The sequence below is a fragment of the Macrotis lagotis genome, chromosome 6 (genome assembly GCF_037893015.1).
Source record: "Macrotis lagotis isolate mMagLag1 chromosome 6, bilby.v1.9.chrom.fasta, whole genome shotgun sequence".
NCBI lineage: Eukaryota > Metazoa > Chordata > Mammalia > Peramelemorphia > Peramelidae > Macrotis > Macrotis lagotis.
In genome coordinates this window covers 147,022,976-147,044,451 of record NC_133663.1, presented here as the reverse complement: position 1 = coordinate 147,044,451, position 21,476 = coordinate 147,022,976, and positions in this window count along the sequence as shown.

Sequence of the window (21,476 nt, the reverse complement as noted above, 5' to 3'; positions counted from 1 at the left end):
CAGTGGACAGAGCACCAGCCCTGGAGTCAGAAGGACTCCACTCACCCCCACTCCCCTGTGACAGACCTTGTTGGTTCTTCTCCTTGCTTCTTTTCTAGGTTCTGTGGTTCTAAAATCTTTTAAGAAGCTACATTCATATTAGCTCTGATGGAAAGCCAGGAGATCATAAAACAGTACCTGGCTTTTCTCCACCATCTTGGCTGGAAGTCCAATTTCCATCCTCTTTTCAAATAAAACATTATGTCTCATATATTTATTGTTTCTGAAAATAACTGCCAGATTCAGTGCTAAGTGCCTCAGAAATTGTCAAAAGTTTGATATTCAAAAGATATGGACAGAAGAAATCATGTTACCATGTTGTCCTTCTGCAAATAATTTGAGTAAGCAGAAATCTAACCCATTGACATTCAGTCAGAAGACTTCAACCTGCTGGAGTTTCTGAGGAAAATATTTTTAAATGAAAGTAAAAGTTAAGGTGAAATTAAGGGTAGACATTATTCCCTAGTTAAAATTCTATAATGTCTGATATTCACAAGATAATGATTATAGCATACCAGATCTAATTATTTCTGTCATCATAAAACTGATGTGGAACACAATGACCTGAAACTAATTATTATCACAATTTCCTACTTTGACTCCTATTTATCACAAAACTGATGATTTGTAATTGATTTTTGTATTCACAATTTACCATGGGCTTATTACTTATGGAAATATTTTTTAACCAGTTGCAATGTGAGCTTGAGATGGTTACTGGGTCTATTGTGACTGTTGTGATCACTGTCTATCTTTTGTCCTACTCTTGGACTTCTGCTCATCTGGTGCTATGCAGACCTGGCTATTTGAAATACAAAATAATTGGGTTGAAGAAAAGAAAGGGATCAAATTCCCTCCTCCTCCAGAGCTTGAACATTCTCCAGATTATTTATTCCAGTTCCTGATTTCAAAAGGGGAATCCATTTTTATTATAGCAATATATGATTGTTAAATATTATATATTTAATTGATTTTAGTAGAATTTTAAAGCTTTTTTCAGTGATTATATTAAACCAGAAAAATTTTGAAGATACTAGACAAAACCAAATTTGGATTTAGTCCACAATCTCAATAATGGACATCTGGACCAGAAAACCATGAGAAAAAAAGAGCTAGGATATTGTTTTTACTCATTAAGATCTTTGTAAGTCACTTCATTTCTCTGGACCTATTTCCTCCTATATGTAACATGACTGTTTTGGTCCACATTGTTTGAAAACCATTGTTTGAAGGTATATAATTTTTCAACTTTCTCCCAGGATTCTATACTTCCTTTAAGAGATTTGAGGCATATCTTGTATCTCTCCCATTTCTTCCAGTCTTTCCTGCTGTTATAAAGAACCCTATTTTTAAAGACTCCTTGTTCCCAAGTTTCATGAAGACACTTTATAATCATATTGAATTTTACAGGGGATAAATAATTCTTCCATCCCTAATGCCTGGTACAAAAACTCCCCTCTCCCCAACTCAGTATCTGTGGAATAAATCTTTATTTTTTCCCCACTATTGTACAGTCCCCTAAATTCCAAGTCCAAAGCTCTCCTTGAGCTCAAGATCCACGTACTGTGGCTTCTCAGAATTTTCCTATTGGTCTAACTTCAATATCTAGCCTGGAATCCTGCCTCCAAAGTCTCTCTAGCTTGAATCCAGGTTTTGAGGGGATTTTATTCCCTTCATCTAGAACTGAAAAGGATAAATAAAACACATCAGAATAAATTCAAGTCTTGTTCTTGGGGTAAAAAGATCCTAAAGGAGGATCTATGCTATGGTTATTGAGTTCAACTGATATATTTTTGCATATATTATATTTTATTGTAATTCTGAAGCTAATAGTGAGAGGAAAACAATGAGGTATTCCATTTGATCTCAGAGAACTTAAAATGTGCACTTTCATTGCTTCAAGAAATTGTCAATATTCAAGAAAAATTTTAAACCTAATACTAGGAGAGACAGCAAAAAAATAAAGTAACTTTGGGGTAATCATATGAAATAAGGTAAGGCATCCAACAGATATTTTATAAAATGAAAAAAAAAGTATCCCCTTCCTCTCTAATTTAATATTATACAATACAATCTTCTACTTCCTTCTAGTATCCTTCTACTTCTACTTTAATGTTTTGGTATGAGTAGAGAAATGAAATAAGATAAAGTGAAAAAAAAGAACAACCCTAAAATTCAGGGTATAATTTTTAAAAAGAAATCCAAATTTAAACCTGGAACAGCCCAGTTCAGAAAATAATGCTCCAGAGCTTAGGAGACTATAGTATTCACCAGGCCTTTTATTTCTTTGGAAAAGAGAGTTTTAGGTGATGAATTTCTCCTAACAATGGAGGTTAACACCTTCTCTGCAATTTAAAATTTGAGAGATATTTTGTACTGTTTGGATATTGAATGAGTTGCCTAGGTTTACAAAGCCAACATGCTTTAAAACAATCATGATCTAATGTGTTCTTTAGGCCAGCTTTCTTATCAATTATACCATACTCATCTTTTTCTACATCTGCTAATTTAATCATGAAATTTTACTTTTTATGAATGAAAGAAAAATCATGTATTAACTGTTTACTATGTCCAAAATATTATTATACCCCTGCTTTTAAGAAATTGCTATTGCTAATAGAGAGGGAATGTGTGTATATGTATGCATATGTATATATTTTTTGAGACTGCTATTTTGATGTTTCAACTACATTTGGGATGAAAAAAATTGACACAAGTTCCTTGATTTCTGGCAAATCAGACAAAGGCTTGAGATCATTCTTGCTGACAGTCATCCTATAAGATGTGGAAAATCATTCTTCTGCCAGTTAACTTTGACTGAGGGTGAAGTCAGGAGCCAGAGCTCACAAAGAAGCACTCAAGGTTGGAAATTGTCAAATCTGGATCAACTTTCAGTTTCTAATACTAAGAAAAGAATTGCAAAGTGGAAAATGCTGAGAGTAAAACATGGCTTAGACCCAATTCACCTAGCTTCCTCTTGTGGTTTCTTTTTTCTGCCAGGGTGGTGAGGTATTCCTTCTTGATCCACCATGAGAAGTTCAGAGCGAGATTGCTATTTGCCCAATATATTCCAGAAATAAAAAAGAAGAACAAGAGAGCAGAAGCTTTCTGCCCTTTTAATTCCTATAAACTGACAACTTCTTTTGGTCAAGCCTCCTGATATAGATATTCCTAGTTGCCATCAAGGGACCAAGAGTTCAGTGAGACAATTGCTTTGTCATCCAAAAACAAATAGCTTTGTAGTATTGGGTCTTTAGTCTGAAGCAGCCAGGGAAGTTTAATGTATATTCCTATTGGCTATTCCTTCAGACTAATCCCCAGGCATGCTCCAAGGAGTCTCCTCTAATATAGTGATGTCAAACTCAAATAGAAATGGAACTCTACTATCCACACTTTGTATGAAAAAAACTATTTGATAATATCTATATTGTTTTGTATTTTTATTTATTTTTATAAACATTTCCTATTTTTAATCTACTTTGAATTCACCTGGGGAATTGTGCTGGCTACTTGCAGCCCACTAGTCACTCAGTTTTACAGCTCTACAATTTAATCCAAACCCTTCCCCCCAAAACTATACATTTAAGTAAATTCAGACTGAATACTAGTGACAACCTAATTGTGTGTTAAAATATGTGACAGTGTGTGTTACAAGAAAAATTCTCCTTCCCGGTTATATGGAGTGTCATCTCCAGGAATGAAAAAAAAAAAAGAATTGATGCTAAGCAGGGACCCTTTCCTCTCATAACATGGTAGATGCACATTTCCTAGGAGAATCAGGTTTCTTAGGTGAAAAATAAAGCTAAACTCTTGACTTACAACATAATTAACAAATTTGAGAAGTGAAAAATACTGAATTAAAACTGACAAGCAGTTATCATTGGAGCCTCTTGTATTTAAAAGTGGGCATTAAAAACCAATGAGGGAAATTTGAAATTCAAAGGAAGTCTTAAAGAGACAGGATTTTCATTCTTAGCTAAATAGAGGGTGATTATTGCTTATAACTCTTAAAAAACCTATACATTGTCTGCTTGATACCTATTTTTATTTTTTTTTAATTTTTATTTTTTATTTTAGAATTTTTATTTAAGCGACAATGGGGTTGTTATTCTCCCAAAGCCACACAGCTAGGCAATTACTAAGTGTCTGAGGCTGCATTTGAACTCAGGTCCTCCTGATTCTTGTCTGGTGCTCTATCCACTGTGCAACCTAGTTAACCCTATACTTATTTTAATAAAGGAAATACAACCCTCTATATACATTTTAAAAATAGTCTCTTTTTTATAATTAGAAAGTTTTTCTTTTCTATCTGAAAAAGCAAAATCTGTAACTAGTACTAATGTTGTGTACAACATTACATGAAGTGTTTTCATAAGAAATAAGATAGTATTCTGCCTTTGGCAGAAGTGAAAAATAAATAAGAAACAGGAAAAAGTATCTCCAGTATGAATCAAATCATCAGACTGCCAAAATGAAGAACACCATATGTACAGCCATCAAGGAAAAAAATGGATGAGGTAAGTAAACCTTCTCAAATAAGTAAAAACATGAAAAACATTTTAGTGATCCAGGAGATTATGAAACAGATGTCTCTTGAAAGTATATAGTTAAAACAGTAAGATAAGATTGTTAATGATTTCTGTCCATACTCATATATACTAATATCTGTCTAAACTTAAAAAATGACTCCCATGAGTATTAACTGCATAGTCATTTAGGACTAATTCTAAGTCCATTCAAAAGGGTATGCAAAACAGATTACAGTAGGTTCTAATCACATTTGTTTGTTTTGTTTTTTAATTTTAATTTTTAAATAGGTGAATGCAATTTAAAATGGTTATTGAAGATATGTTTGCAGGAAGAAAAAAGGAACCATGAAAATTTAATGTACCTCCTGAGGGTTTTGTATTGAAAGATAAGGAGTTATTCTACTAGTTTTGCCTGGGTGATGGTAAAGTACCTTATAGACTGACATATACTGATTGATTATGATATATTCATGATAGTGATGATTCTTTCATTAGTTCTTTCAATAACCATTTATTTTATCATCAATTATAAGCAAGATATGATGCTAGATAGTGGGAAAGATACAAAGATAACCAAGACATTATCTCTTATAAGACATACAATTAATGAAAGTGAAAGGAATACTTCCAAGATTATTGTAAGGCTTTAATGATTCTATGGTTAAATTAATATAGATATTTCTTCAAGTAACCTAAGTGAAATCCTATTCATACCATTTTCATATTTTCTTCCTCTTCTCCATATTCTTCTGCAAATACTCCACAAAGGGTCTCCAGTGTAGAAAAGAACATGAGATGAAAAAGGTTAGAAACATCACTTGTACAAAAATATTCATAATAGCTCTGTTTGTGGTGGCAAAGAATTGGAAATTGAGTGAATGTTAATCAATTGGGGAGTGACTGAACAAATTGTGGTATATGTATGTGATGGAACACTATTATTCTACTAGAAACCAGGAGGGATGGGAATTCATAGAAGCCTAGAAGGAGTTACATGAACTGATGCTGAGTGAGATGAGCAGAACCAGAAGAATATTGTACACCGTAACAGCAATATGGGGTTAATGATCAATCTTAATGGACTTGCTCATTTCACCAGTACAAGAATCAGGGTCAATATGGGGGTATCCACAATGGCAAATGACATCTGTGTCCAGAGACAGAGTTGTGGAGTTTGAACAAATACCAAAGACTATTACCACTAATTTAAAAAAAAACTGATATCTTATCCTCTGATCTTGTTATCTCTTATACAGTTTTTCCCCTTAAGGATATGATTTCTCTCTCAACACATTCAATTTGGATCAATGTATAGCATGAAAAAATGTAAGGACTAACAAACTGCCTTCTGTTGGGGGTGGAGGGAGGGACATGAGATTAGGGGAAAAATTCTAAAATTCAAAAATAAATAAATTAAAAAAAAAAGAAAAGTGCATGATAGGAACAAAAATGATGCACCAGATTAGAGAAAGAAAAGATCACTACCTGTTAAGATTTATCAAGGAGGTGTTAATTGAGCTGATTCTTTGGAAGTAACAAAGGAGAGGAGGAGAGACTGCATTTTTTAATGTGAGATTAAATTATAAGAGGGAAAATACTTGACATCTTTTAGGGAGGCAATATATGCTGTATAAGTGTAAGATAGTAATGTGAGATAAGGTTGGAAAATTGTGGAAAATCTTGATAGTGTTGCCATGAGTTCAATATTCTGCCTGTGAGAAATCAATCTTGACCCAGAAATGCAGGTGTAAAAAGAAAATAGAGATTTATTAAAAGAAGTTAAAACACAAAAGAAAGTATTAGGAAAATTAAGAAAAGATTAAAGAAAATGTCATGTGCACTGCTAATTAATCTTGACAGGTTCCAGGCTCATTAAAAGTCTGGAAAAAAAGACTGAGCCCCTCCCAAAATCTCCTTAAATTTCCCCTCAGGGTCCATGGGAAGAGATAGTGACCTGGGATTGTCCTAAATCTGGCAATGGAGAGTTTGCCTTTTGGGAAGGGGTCAAAGGCTCTTGGATTCCAGCATGAGTGATTGCAAATGTTATTTCCAGTACTTGTGTAATCTATTGCCCAGGACCAAAAGAGAATAAGGTTAGATTGAATGTCTGGACAGAATACTTTAACAGAGGGATAAAGGAAGAAGGAAGTTTTTTTTGTTTTTAACAGTGCAAACAAAAGACTTACACAATTTGTTTACAATTGATTTCAATATTTCCCATGCCCATGGTTCTCTGCATCAATAGTAAATTAAGAAGTTTGAATTTTACTTGAAGGAAGATAAAGATTCCTTAAAAGTTTTAGAGTTGAATGGGCTTGTCTTGCTTTGGGAGGTCAACCCAGTTTTGGGAAACTTGAAGCCCCAACTAAAAGCTCATGCCTCTATCCCTTTCCTTACTGCTTATTCCCTCATGGTAGCTGCTGTTGGTGCTGCTGCTGCTAATCTTACTTTTCCTTCTGTTAGCCACAGCAATATGTAAATAAACTTTTTTTTGGTACCAAAATTCTTCTGGGTTATTGTCTATCTTTTAAGTGAATTCTTTCACATTTGCTTGAAACCCTGAAACCTTTAGCTTGGCCACATTTCCCAGCAACATATTTGGTGCCCAACAAGGGGGAAGTAATGGCTATGACTCCAGGAATGCTTCTCAGGTGACCTATTTCTTGTTGTTTTGTACATGTCACACTCTGTAAGCAAGTTCTGTCCAGGGTCCTGTTCCCAGTTGAAGCATCTTTAGGGCTTACAATGGGGTTCTAGTCACTACTACAGTCCTCCTTTTGTTTGTAACCCACCCTCTGTCTGATTGTGACCCAGCTGAGGTCATCACACTCTTCTAGGAGCTTTTTTCTTTCCTCTTTGTGATGAGATAGCTTAGAGGTGATGTTTGTAAAAGCAAACATTCCAGAGATCTCTATCTCTCTCTCCAGATTCAGAGGTTGTTCTTTCTGAGGGACACTTCACTCACTGTGAGTCAGTCTTCACTTCCTCTACAAAGGGACAAGATTTATGCTTCATGGTGAGCATGCCCTGTACATTACAAGAGGTTTCCATCACTGGTTTCTAAGTCACAGATATCTTTTTGTTTCTAAGGCTTTTAATTGGTATAACTGTGAATAACATCATAAAGCCATCTAAAACTTGGTTTTTAGACTTTGAGAAAAGGGACATCTTAAATCTTTTAGACCAGTCCTCTAGGTGGTAAGATCTAAAAGCTACACTTGTACTCTATTGTGTCTCTATTATATCTCTATGTCTAGATTAGCAGATTCAGTTGTTCATTCTGTCTCTATCGTTTTGATTAGCCAGTTTGACTTTCTGTTGTTTCTCTGTTGTCATCATTGACCAGTGGCTGCATCTCAATCTTTGATCTGTATTATGTAGTCTCCCTTGGCCTCTTCTGCCTTGGGAAATTGGGGTAACATTGCTGAGAGGGATTAGTTTGTGAATTTCTAGGACTCACAGGTCCCTCTCCTGTTCCATCTGCTGCAAGATCTGACCCTGTCCAGCTCACACAAAAAGGGAAATAAGGAAACTGAGACATAGAGGCATCTGTATAATACACAGAATCTGCTCACTCCCTCTGCTCCCCACCCACCCCAGTTCCTCCTTCAAGAAACCAGACTGTCATAATCCCAGGAGCAAATTCCATCTCATACTGAAGATGGATGCATTACTCAAAAAACAGCACCTGCAATACATGGAGGATGGCATCAAATGAACTTTAATCTGTTACGATTAAACAGGGGATGTTTCTGATGCTGATAGAGAATGTGCAGCCATATCCTTGCCAAAGAGACAGGGTAAACCTTGGATATATTTATACTTGAATTTTTATGATGTCTCTTGCTTCTAAACACCAGTCAGTATTTTGGTTCCTAATAATAATAATGTTTGTCCTTCATTTTTGAAGAAGACTACATCAGGGAGATGATGCCATTACAAGCACATGAATTGGATTTGAAGGAGAAGTGCTGAGCTAAGTTATCAGTCTCACTTTCTTCCTCTGGAGCCATCAGGGTCCAGTGGCCAGATATGTATCAGAACAACTGGAGATTGGCTCTGGGTGCAAGGCAATTAGATTTAAGTGACTTACCCAACCTCACACAGCTAGTAAGAGTCAAGTGTCTGAGGTCAGATTTGAACTGCTCTCATCCTGACTCCAAGACTAGTCTCTATCCATTGTGACACCTAGGTGCCCTACAGATACAAATAATATTAGTTCCTTGGAGTTCATGGAAGAAAAGATTGTACTGATAGAACCATTAGGAGCACTTTTCTTTTGGAATGGAGTTATCTTGAAGAAATAAAAAGAAACAGGTCAAGAGAGGGGAAAATGATTTATCCAAAGTCATAAATTACTCTTCCAGGATTAAATTTATTTTATTGACTGTTTTCCCTCCTTCTCTTGCTGATTAATCAAGATAAAGGAAGGTTTGAGAAGATACCATCAATAATAATTCTTCAGATTAAAAAAATAGAGGATTAAGAGGTATTATGGTGCATTAGAGTTTTATCAAAACTAGACACATTCAAGACTTTTAACCAGAAGAATAAGAATATTATTATAAAATCTCTAAAATAAAGTTTTTTGAAAAATATCTTATATTTATTTTTCAAGTGGTCAAGATCATATCTAGTTCTACACAAATATTCTTTTAAAATTTATTGAAGTAAAACTATCTTATCATAATGTTTCATTTCTAGCCATTTATTTAGACCCTCTATACTTAATGGTATTTTATAGAACACCTTTCACTCTCCTAGAATGATTTTTGTTTATAGCCACTATCATAAATCAAATATCATATTTATAAACAAATCATAGTAAACTAAGTCCAATCATGAAAACTGTCCTTAAGAAAACTAAATTTTTTTTGAAATAATTTATCATCACATAATCTATATGGCAATGAAGACTCTTATTATCACTAAAGATGTTTTATAATAGCATAAAAGTTCCTTTTTTTTAAATAACTGTTGAAGGCATTTCCAAGTTTGCAGATAATGATGAGACATATTCTTCATTAGACAAAACAATGCTATTTTGGGCTAGATGATACACTAAATAATCTTGTCAATTTTTTTATATCTTTTCTAAACTTTTCTTTCATTATTCTTTAGTCATTTTTAATTATTAATAGGTCAAAATATTTTTAATTTTTAGTAAGTCAAATCAAGGGAGATAATGTATACAAGGCATTTTACAAAAATTAAAATTCCATATAAATGTGAAAAAAAAGAAAGGAGATGAATGACCAAAATGATAAGATTAATGCATAAGGCATTTTAATTCATCTTGCAGGTATGTGAAGAGTGAATTAAAGTAAGCAAAGAATAAAGTTATTTAGACATAAAACTCAGCCTCAAAAATAAACAACAAATTTTAAAAAATAGCAAAAAATAATGACTTTTTAAAACTGTTTGACTCCCTCTCTGAAGGGTCTAAACCCTTTTCCCAATGTGTAGGATTACCCAAAGCATTGGTTCTTGAGTAATTAGGCAAATCTGTTTCAATTTATCAGAGGAAAAGTTTGAATTTCTTATTTTCTCTAAATTTCATAGGGTCATAAAACTGAAATATCAGAAGAAGCATAGCACTTCTGATAAGTCACTGCAATTTAAGTCAGAAAGACCTAGATTCAAATTAAACCTCAACTACTTGTAATTAGTGGGGCTCTGGGTAAATCACTGAATCTCACTGTTTGTTTCTTCATCTGTGAAATGAGTGTTGTTCCTTCCAGTTCTAAATCTGTGATCCTAGAGGTAATACTTTATTACCATTTTTCAGATGATAGTGGGTTGTAACAATATACATCTTTTTCTCTATTATTGCTCTTTCCACAAAAAAAGAGAAAAAAAAAACCAGACAATCAATAAGCATTTATTATGCCTACTATTTGCCAGGCATTGTTCTAAGTTCTGAGAAAATAAAGGTAAATGACAGTCATTGCCCTTGAGGAGCTCACAATCAAAGCAGTATTTGTTCATTTGGCCATATTTTATACTTTGACTGTAGAAGTTTATTTTGTTTCTTAGTTTTAGTTTTGTTTGACTGATTGCTAAAATGAATTATGGACAGCTGTCTCATACCTTATAGCTGTGCTTGCAGTCCTTTCTCCCATTAGATTATATTTTCTTAGTGACTTTATCATCTGCTTCTTGCACTAGTGACATTTTAGAGAATGAATGTCAGTTCCTATCCTCAGAGCACCTTAAGATAAACTCAACTTAGGGCACCTTAGTATAAACTCAACAGCCTCACAGCATTAGCATGTGTTTGTGTATATATGGAGATGCAAACATTGAGTGAGTCAAATTCTTTCAAATATAACATATTTGCTTATATCATTAGATTATAAGCTTTTAAAAAAAGTTCAATATGATTCTGACATCCAGGAAGCATACCTAAAGATGAATATCTATGGTAGGTCTACAAATATACATCATATATAATGTCTGACCTTGGAAATAAACTTAGGAAAAAAGTATCAAAAGATTATGCATCCAAAATAGGTGTCACAAATTAAAGTTTTTGCAATTTATATAATTGAGTGCAAATTCAATGCTGCTTAATTATTATTTTATTTTACAGTCAAGTCTAGCTGGTATAGTGGATAGGGCACTGGGAGTTGAAATCAACAAGACCCATCTTCATGAGTTCAAATCTATAGTCAGTTCTTTACTAGCTATGTACCTTGGGCAAGTCACTCAACCCTCTTTATCTCAGTTTCCTCATCTATAAAATGAACTGGAGAAGAAACTGGCAAACACCAGATGCAGTCCTAAAGAGTCAGGCATGACTGTAATAACTCAATAACAAGGATTTTTCAGTCGATTCAACATGAAGTTACAAGCACATTCTACGTGCAAGGTGCTTTCTTTCTCCCATTTCCAGAGTATTGCAGAGAGGAGGCAGGGGGTAATGGGAATGGGAAAGACAAAGCAATCAACCAGGCAGGGATATCAGGGTAAAAGTATGGAGCTACAACCAGTCACCTCTATTATTTTTCATCCTATGTAATGGTAAGTATTAAAAACATAAGCAAACAAATGACTCAAAATTTCCTAAATCCCCCTCTAGTAGATATGGTAAACTATTTTCTAATCCTATTCTGAAATTAAAGCAGCATCATTATAAAAAATGAAATAGCATCTTTAAGATGACACATCCAAATCAATAAATCAGAATAATTAGTACTAACATCAAAAAAAATGAAAGAAAAAGCAAGTAAAAAAAATGACTGAATCAAAGCAAATACACACACACACACACTAAAACACAAACACTACATTGTCAAAGCAGTTTGCATAAATCTAGAATCTCTGAGTGTCCTTTGCCATGAAAAGTTCATAATAATGAAACTGAATCATCAAAAGAATTACATTTTTGCCCAACAGTTTTTAATAAAATGGTGGAGAAGTATGCTACTCTATTTTATGTTGGATTTGACTCAAATCAGTCTCATAGTAGTTTCTGTTTAAAATTGGAAGAATGTGAAACACTGTAGGCCATTAAGCTGTTAACAAAAAAAAATATCTTTCTAGGCATATTAGGGGAAGGGTATTATTCATTGAGGAGAGTTCTAGCTTACTTGTCTCTGTAAAGCTCCCTGACACTGATTTGTGCACTGTGGTCTGCTAGCTACACATCAAAGAATTCCTGGAGCTCCTTATGGGCAAAGCATTCTTCAGGACCTCAGCTATTTCTTCAGTCTTCTTTGCCTCTGGAGCATCCTAATAGGAACTGCAATTCTGAGATTTCCAACATTTGCTAGTCTGTCCTTTTGAAGCCCTTTGAAATCAATGTATCCTAGGCCCATGCTTCTTTACCTAAGGACCAGAAAAGAACACTGAAAAAGTAAAGAACTACATTGTGGTTCACGTAGAGACATAGCAAGATGGTATCAGTTGGCTGGAAGCTGCAACTTTTACTATATCTCAAACAATCTGTATATGTATGCCATCGCTATGGAAGAAAAGACCCAAAGCCCATCTGTTGGATGACTTTGGTAGTTGATCCTCCTTGCTTAAATGCCAGGCATGTAGAAAAACAAAAATCTTTGACTGGCTATTGCTTTTTTTTTTTTTTTTAGGTTTTTGCAAGGCAATGGGGTTAAGTGGTGGCTATTGCTTTTTAAATACACCACTAGCTTCAGCACAGTAATGAGTGATAAATCTGCTTCTTCGGCACTCTGCTAACATATCTGAAATTATTATTTCAGGATGGTATGCAGTTCAAGGCCACAAGGACTGGAATCTTTGGCCAGTCTATTACTTGGCTCCTCACTTACCATTTAAAAAATAAATCCTGAAAAATTTTATTAACCAGAAATAATCATTCCCTGACTTTCTGAGGTAAGTGATATTTTACAATGTAAATGTGTTTCTGCCTTGTCCTATTATCTCAGAATTCAATTGGTAAGCAAATCTATTCAAATTAGTTTTTTTAGGGTTTTTTTTCCTTTGGCAAGGCAATGGGGTTAAGTGGCTTGTCCAAGGCCACACAACTAGGTAATTATTAAGTGTCTGATGCCAGATTTGAACTCAGGTACTCCTGACTCTAGGGCCGGTGGTCTATTCATTGTGCCACCTAGCCACCCTCAAATTAGTTTTAATAAATAATATATTTGCACTTTTCTTCTGACATAAAAACCTTAGCTATGTCACACATAACTCAAGTTCAGATACAAATCCTAAACACCTTCCAGGAATTTGACACCAATAATTTTCTGAGTCAAGTAGATGATGATATTACAAATGCTGTATTTTTGTACTTCGTAATTCAGGTATGGATTAACATAATAAGGGATAGGTATTTTTTTCTGTTGGGGAGAGACTACATTGATTTAATCTATCAGATTTTTTCATTTCAGTGGGTTTTTTTCAGTGTACATTTATTTTTCTTTTCAACTAATTATTTTTAGGAATTAAACATTTGAATTGCAGAAAAAAATCAAATATTTTCCTAGAAAACAATAAGCAAAGAATTCCTGCTTTCTGAGATTTGTAATATTTAATTCTATAGAAAATAAACTTTGCCTTTAGAATTAAAGTTATATAATTCTGATCTGAGTCATCCAATTCTTTAACATATATTAGACTTAGTAAATTCCAGGATGTGATGTTATATCCTCATTTTCTCAAAAATGTAACAAAATTTAAATGACATTTTTGTAATTGATCATGAATCAAATGATGTACAGACTTGTATAAGATGAGATAGTTTCATAAGAATGAGTGATGGATGTGAGTGAATTCCTTATCGTATTGTTATTGTACAAGCAATAGAGAAATCTAAACAGATAGATACAATTTTCTCAAAGAACAAGATCAATTTCACTTCTTGGCAGTTTCTAAATTGTATTTGCCAATTGTTAGTGAAATTATGGAGATAGATGATCCCTGGTCTTGACCTTTCATTACTCCAAGGCCTTAGTATGAAGAAGTAGTGTGCAGTTTAAAGCATTCTTGCTTTGTTTCAATTTACCGTATCTCCTGTTTCATTTCTCATAGTATAGAATTAGATAACTGTCTTGAAAATTCTATGTGAGTCTCTCTACCATATTATAGATCTTATACCTGATTTTTAAAATGTTAATAAAATACATTAAATGCATTGTAGGCATTTTTGTCGATATAGTAAAATAATATTGATGAATCTTTTTCATTTAATTGCATTTTACCCAAGATTATAAAGCAAAGCATTATCAATGTGTTTATGTAACTGAGGTACTGATCTGCAATTCACTTCATTAATTATTTTATATCAATGTCTTACAGTTTATGAACTTAATTTGGATAAGCCAATTGAATATTAAAAATTTAAATATTTATGTAACTGTATAAGAATAAGAATGTATACCTTTTTATGGCTATGACTCAAGATAAAGCATTATTAAGACCGAGATAGGAAGAAACACAAAAGATAACCAGATCATTTGAATTATAAGATACAGTAAATTGTTTCCAGAAACCAAATAAAATATGTTAAGAAAAATATATGTCAAGTTGGGGGAAAATATTCAAATAAATCTGATTTCCCATCTGTTTCCTCAAATGGCCCCTTCTTCCTAGTACAGCCAATACTCTGGTTTAGATCCTTATCATTTTATCCTGGATTACTGAACTACCTTCTTCTTATCATTCAACTCCAGTCATGTCCTTTAAAATTTGGGACCAAAACCAAAATCCTCTAGTGTTCAAAGTCATTCATAATTACCACTACCCTACATTACATTTCTCCCTGCACATGTAATCTATGATCCAGTGACATTGATCTCCTAACTGTGCCTTACACAAGTGTCTCATTTACTTAACTATCTAGATGACCCTGGATATTTCACATAATTTTTTCTTGACTCAATTTTCTTATCTATAAAATGGAAGTTATAATGACAGCACCCAGGGTTGTTCTGAGAATAGAATGAGATATTATTTGCAGTACACTTAGTTCAATGTTTAGTACATTATGAGTCCTATGGAAATGTTTACAATGATTAATTTTATTACACAGAATACTCCACCTCCTGACACTTTTCATTACTCCATGATATTTTCAATTGTTTCCTAGGTGCCTGAAAAGTTTATCTTTCTAATTTCCACTTCATGGCTTTCTTGACTTTAAGTCCCAGTGAAGTCCTAACTTTCCCTACCCCACCCCTTATATTGTTGATTAAATCTACATAGTTGTTTGCATTTTGTCTCTTCTATTAGACTGTGAGATTCATGAGAACAGGGAATGTCTTTTTCTGTTTTTTGTATTCTTTTTTTTTTAGGTTGTTTTGCAAGGCAAACGGGGTTAAGTGTCTTGCCCACACAGCTAGGTAATTATTAAGTGTCTGAGACCGGATTTGAGACCAAGTACTCCTGACTCCAGGGCCGGTGCTTTATCCACTATGCCACCTAGCTGACCCTTCCTTTATTGTATTCTTAATGATTTAAACAATGCCACATAATTATTTCATTATCAAATGGGAATGTATAATGCTTATATAAGTGAATTTGTTCAATATTAAGAGGGAAACAAACCAATATAAATAGGAAAGCACTGAATCTAAGCAATCATTGTATTTTAACTCTAGATTTATTTTGGGGGGAGGAGTGAAAATAGGGCTGGGGAGAATTATCATATAAGTATTCTTGAAGTACCTATCTTGGTCAATATGGGAATTTCTGATGTGATTTTTTTTTTAGTTTGTTTTGTTTTCTTTTTAAATAATTCCTTTCTTACTATTTCACAAAGTCAAACTGATAAAAGCTAGGCATAAACTAGGGTCTTTATGGCTCTAAGACACACAAGCCTAAATTTCTCCTCTACAAACAGCTTATCATGAGCAGAAAGTTTTGAGAAGGAATAGAGAAAGTCATTATTTTTTCATCCAAGAAATATTATTAGTTTCTATTAAGTTGAAAAAGGAAACAGATTAGGCTTTAATGTTTCCTTGTATAGTTATAATTTATTACATATAGAACACTTTCAATTCTATTTGATTCAGGTTGCTATATACTCCACATGTAAAGAAGTAAGAATGAAAGAAAAGAAAGTTTCTTCAGTATTCTCTTTATAGTTGGAGGCTGAATTAACTATAATAGATTGAATGATGAAATAAAAAAATATTCTAAAAAATAGAAAAAAAGCAATGGAATTTAATCATTGATGTCATCTTGGAAGTATAGTGTTTCCATCTCAACATACAGAGCAGAAGAATCTTTTTTTGATGGTGGTTATATCAATGAAATATAGGGATATATAACTATTATGCAACTGAGTTACTCCCTGTTATCATACACTAGTTCCATCCCTACCTCTAAAACCAAATTGGGTTTGTAGCAATCTCCTTTGACTACTTTGTCAGAAGAAGTATCTACTCTTCTGCAGCTCATTCAGTTAATTTACACAGGCTCAAACTTAGACTTGCTCACAATATTTCAAAATACTTCTGAGATGATGAGGAAACTAAAAACCTAAACAACAGCAACTACAACAAATGTCAAACTCATTCTATTCCTAAGTGACTGCACAAATCTGTTATTTTCTTTCATATATCAATAAATCATCAAGCATTTTTAAGTATTTATAGTATACTATGGTACTGTTACTAAGTATTAGGGATAAAAATGCAAAAAATAAATAATCCCTGTCAACAAGTTACATTCTATAGGGGAAAATATGAACAGATCTAAAAGTATACCAAACATATAGAAGCACATGACAAAAACCTTGAATTTGGGAAGTTCTGATTTCAATTCCTGCTTCTAACATGCAGTAATTGTGTAATGCTTTTCAAATCCCTGACCCTCTCTGTTCTCTAGGCAGCCCTTAAGAATTAAAGGTAAGGAGTGTCAACCTAAATGGAGTTTCCAACACTAAGAATATTAGAGGTTCATTTTCTATCCTCATTTCTAGATATAAGGTAATTCAGGTGGAGAAAAAGAATGTGGCATTAGAAGTGAGGGGGGATGAGGAACAACTTCAAGTAGGAAGTGCCAACCGAAGCTGATGAATCAGAAGAGACATATATGAACACATGTATACTGTATGTTTCACATAGGCATATATTTAAACAAATACAAACATGCATACATGCACACCTGTATAGATGTATATTTATTTGTGTATGTGCATTGTGTACACACATAAAGATAGCTAGCTACCTAGCCAGATAGATAGATGATACTGTGGAAAGCTCTGGGATCAAGTTCCTTTTTGATATAGAGGGGCAATGTCACAGCTCCCCAATGACCCAATAAACTCTCTAAGATTAAATTTGTTAACAATTATTAAAAGACATTGGTAGAGTGAGTTTTCCAATTGAGAATACTCTAAGCTAAAGAAATCACAAGTCTAGACGAATGTGTATACACATACATAGATATCTGTGTATATACAATATGACATAGAATGTATTTAACCTCAGTTGTGATAATTGACCTAAAAAAAGATATGAATTGGTTGATCTAGGTGAGAAAGAAACACACACAAAAACGATCAAATTTTTGACAGTTTAATATTAGTGGTAATAGAACTTGTTAAGGATTCTAGATCAATGGGAATCAGTACTCTTTTCCAGAGAAGCTATGGATGCCAAAGTAATCAGGTATAGATGAATCTAGGAACTAGTTATTATTGAATCAATCTAGGAATCAGTTATTTTAAAAAAGGAGTTTTCTTTAACTGGAAATGCTTCCATAGCCAAAGTTGTTGGGAGTTTGAAGGTAATAGAGATTATCTATTTTTATGACTCCTTGACTCTAGAGGGAAAACAAATCATTGAATATATTATCTTATATTGCAAACTGTCATTTTTGCCAATTTCACTTTGATGAGTCAAAACAACCTGTGTCAACTTATCTCACAGTTCAATTTGAGACTGCTTTTGTTCCATATGTAATTCCACAGATATCTATATATATGATAAAAAAAATGGTCTTAGAGATATAAAGCATTAGGAGACAGAAAAAATATAATGATAGGAGATAATTCAGGATACTGCAGTGCAGAGACTGGGATATGGTTTTTCAGGTGATGCACATTTTCCTTGGACAAGTAGATTAAGGTATTTTATTCAAGGACAACTATTTGTTTTTGCTGCTTCTACTTTCTGAACCGGTTTGACTTCCTGTGGGAAGGGACACAAACTATTTTATGTACTGTTTCTTCATTTTCTTTATTTGTTGGTCTAATATTTGTAGTTACTCATATCTAGAGTAAAGATTATTTTAATTGAATCAATGTTTTTATAAATGAAGAGAACAAGAGAACATTTTTTCAAAGAAGAGATCGAGGCTGATCAATTCACAGTGTTGTTGTTAATGTGTAGAATGTTCTCTTGGTTCTGCTCCATTCACTATCATATCCTGTAATTCATTCCACAATTCTCTAGGATCCAATCATTTATAGTTTCTTATAGAAGAATAGCATTCCACAACATTCATGTAATCATAACTTCTTCAACCATTTCCCAATTGATGGGCATCCTCTCAATTTTCAGATTTTGCCACTACAAAAAGAGCTACTATAAATATTTTGGAATATGTAAGGCTTTTCCCTTTTTTATGATTTCTTCTGAATATAGACCTAGAATTGGAATTTCTGGGTCAAGTGAATGATCAATTTTATTGTTCTTTGGGTATAGTTCCATATTGCTATCCAGAAAGGTTGGATTTGTTCACAACTACACCAGCAATGTATCAATTTCTTAGTCCTCCCACAATCTTTCCAACATTGATCATTTTCCCTTTTTATTATTGACTAAGTCATTTTCAACAGTCAGATTGTGGCATAGGTAGTAACTGGACTCAGAACTTCCTGACTTCAACATCAGCTATCTTTCAGGAAAAATACAAGTATTTGATATGGCCAAAATATGAGGGAAAAAACCCAATAAACTAACAAAAAAGTACATTAAAAATTAACAGATGTCTTAACAATTGGTCCTAATCCTATGTCCAAATAAAGTTGAAACAAACTAGATTGCAAACTAAGGTCTCTTGTTTAAATTTCAAAGTTGAAAAGGAGTTGAAAATAACTGAAGGTTATAGTTTCTCAGAGTGAAAGGATTTTGATTTGAATAAAGAAGCATTGGTTATAATTTGAAGATCCTTTCTGCAAGAAAATTATGAGAAAATTCTTAGACACTTTAAATACAGATTTTCTTTTCTTTCTTAGAAATAAAAGTTCTGGAAATTATTTTTTAGCAGAGAAATTGCATTTTATATTAAAATTTTGTTAATTAGTATTTTCACCTTTGATTATTTTCTTCAAACATGAGGTTATTTATTTGTTTTTTTATCCTCATTGCCTTTCTAATAATCTAATACTATGCAACCAAATTCAATTTTAAAACTATCAAACCAAGTACCACTTTACTATTCACTGCCTTTTCTTTCACTGACTTAAAGTTGATATTTTTGTCTTATTGACTTCTTTCAGAGAAAGGCTTTTTTATTGTAATCATCAATGCCTTCAACTAAAAGAGATTACATTTCTGTCATTATAATGCTTTTATTTATTGTAGTTGTTTACAAACCATGAAAATATGATATTTGTTTTTTTTCTTTAATTTTGCCTATTTATTTCATAAAAATTTCATGCCATATATTGAGGCATTCTAAGATTACATACTATGTCTTCCACATTAGGACCACTTTAAAACTATACAATCACAACTTTTTATTTCTTGTTCTAATGTAATAATCAACCTTTTCTTTATTCTAGAAGCTTTTCTATTTGAAATAATCATTTTGTGCAAAACAAATATTGATAACATGATATGTGAAAGCACATAGAATCCATTCATTTGTTATAGAAAGTGGAGATAAAGAACTAGTGTTGTGTCAATAAAAAAGAAAAAGAAAAGAACAAATCCACTTCAGTCATTCTTTCCATTTTTACTTGAATTTAATGCAACTTGGTATTTTAAAATTTGAATTAAATACAATTTAACTATCATTAGTCATGACAGCTCTATATTGAAATATATGTATCAAAGTCTATATTCTTTCAAAGTTCACAAACACCAGACATGGAACCTTTGCTTTTGAAACTTGGATCTAGTCTAATTCTGATGTTGCTAGGGAAACCAGAAGGTAGGAAAATGGGCCAAAATAACATTTCTGCGAAATGATATCAAGATGGAACATAGGTAAATACAGGACTTTGATTCTGGTTCACTACTGACATAGAAATTATCAATGAAAGAAGAAATAATGTAGCATTAAAATAGCTCTGCTTGGTCTATAAAGCAGTTTTCTTTATTCTTTACTTTTTAATTTATTATTGCTATTATTACAATAATGTAATTATAAGAGTAAACATAAACCTCCTTCCCTGCCCCCCAAGAAGATGAAAAACTTCAAAAGTAGTGAGAGAGAGGAAAAAATGTACTTCACTCTGTGTTCAGACTCCAATGACTCTGTCTGAGGTGAGTTGCTTTCTTTATCACAGGTCCATCAGAGAAGTTGCTTCAATATTTTCCCCACATTTGCTATTACTAGTTGTACCTCCACTCCATTTCTCCCCACTCTCATTTATTCTATTCTCTCTCTCCTTTCATCCTGGCCCTGTCCAAAAGTGTGTTGCATCTGAGTGCCCTCTCCCTCAATCTTCCCTCTCTTCTGTCACCTATTACACCCTTCCCTCTCCCCATTCCCCCTTATCCCATCCCTTTCTTCTCATTTTTCTCTAGGGTAATATAGATTTCCTCACCCTATTAAATGTGTATGTTATTTCCTCTCTGAGGCATTCTTGATGAGAATGAAGACTCACTCATTCCCCCTTGCCTTTCCCCTTTCCACTCCATTGACAAAGCTTTGTCTTGACTCTTATGTGTAATTTCTTAGCTCCTTCTTCATCTCCTTTCCCTTCCTCCCAGTACTTTCCTTTATTACCCATTGACTTCATCTTTTTACTATATTATACCATTATATTCTGCTCCTTCCTGTGTCCTGTCTATATATGCTCCTTCTAATAACTCTTATAAATGAGAAAGTTCATATGAGTTATCAATATTTTCTTTCCAAGCAGGAATACAAACAGTTCACTATCATTAAGTTCCACACAGTTAGTCCTTCTCATCCACCCCCTCTATGGTTCACCAAAGACCTGTACTTGTAGATCAGACTTTGTATTCAGCTCTGGTTGTTTCAGTAGGAAAATTTGAAAGTCCTCTGTTTCATTGAAATATTGAAAGTCCATCTTTTCCGCTCAAAGAGGATGTTCAGGGCTTTTTTTAGGGTTTTTTTTTTTTTTTTTTTTTTTGCAAGGCAAATGGGATTAAGTGGCTTGCTCAAGGCCACACAGCTAGGTAATTATTAAATGTCTGAGGCCAGATTTGAACTCAGGGACTCCAGACTCCAAGGCCAGTGCTCTATCCACTGCACCACCTAGAGGCTCCGAATGTTCAGCTT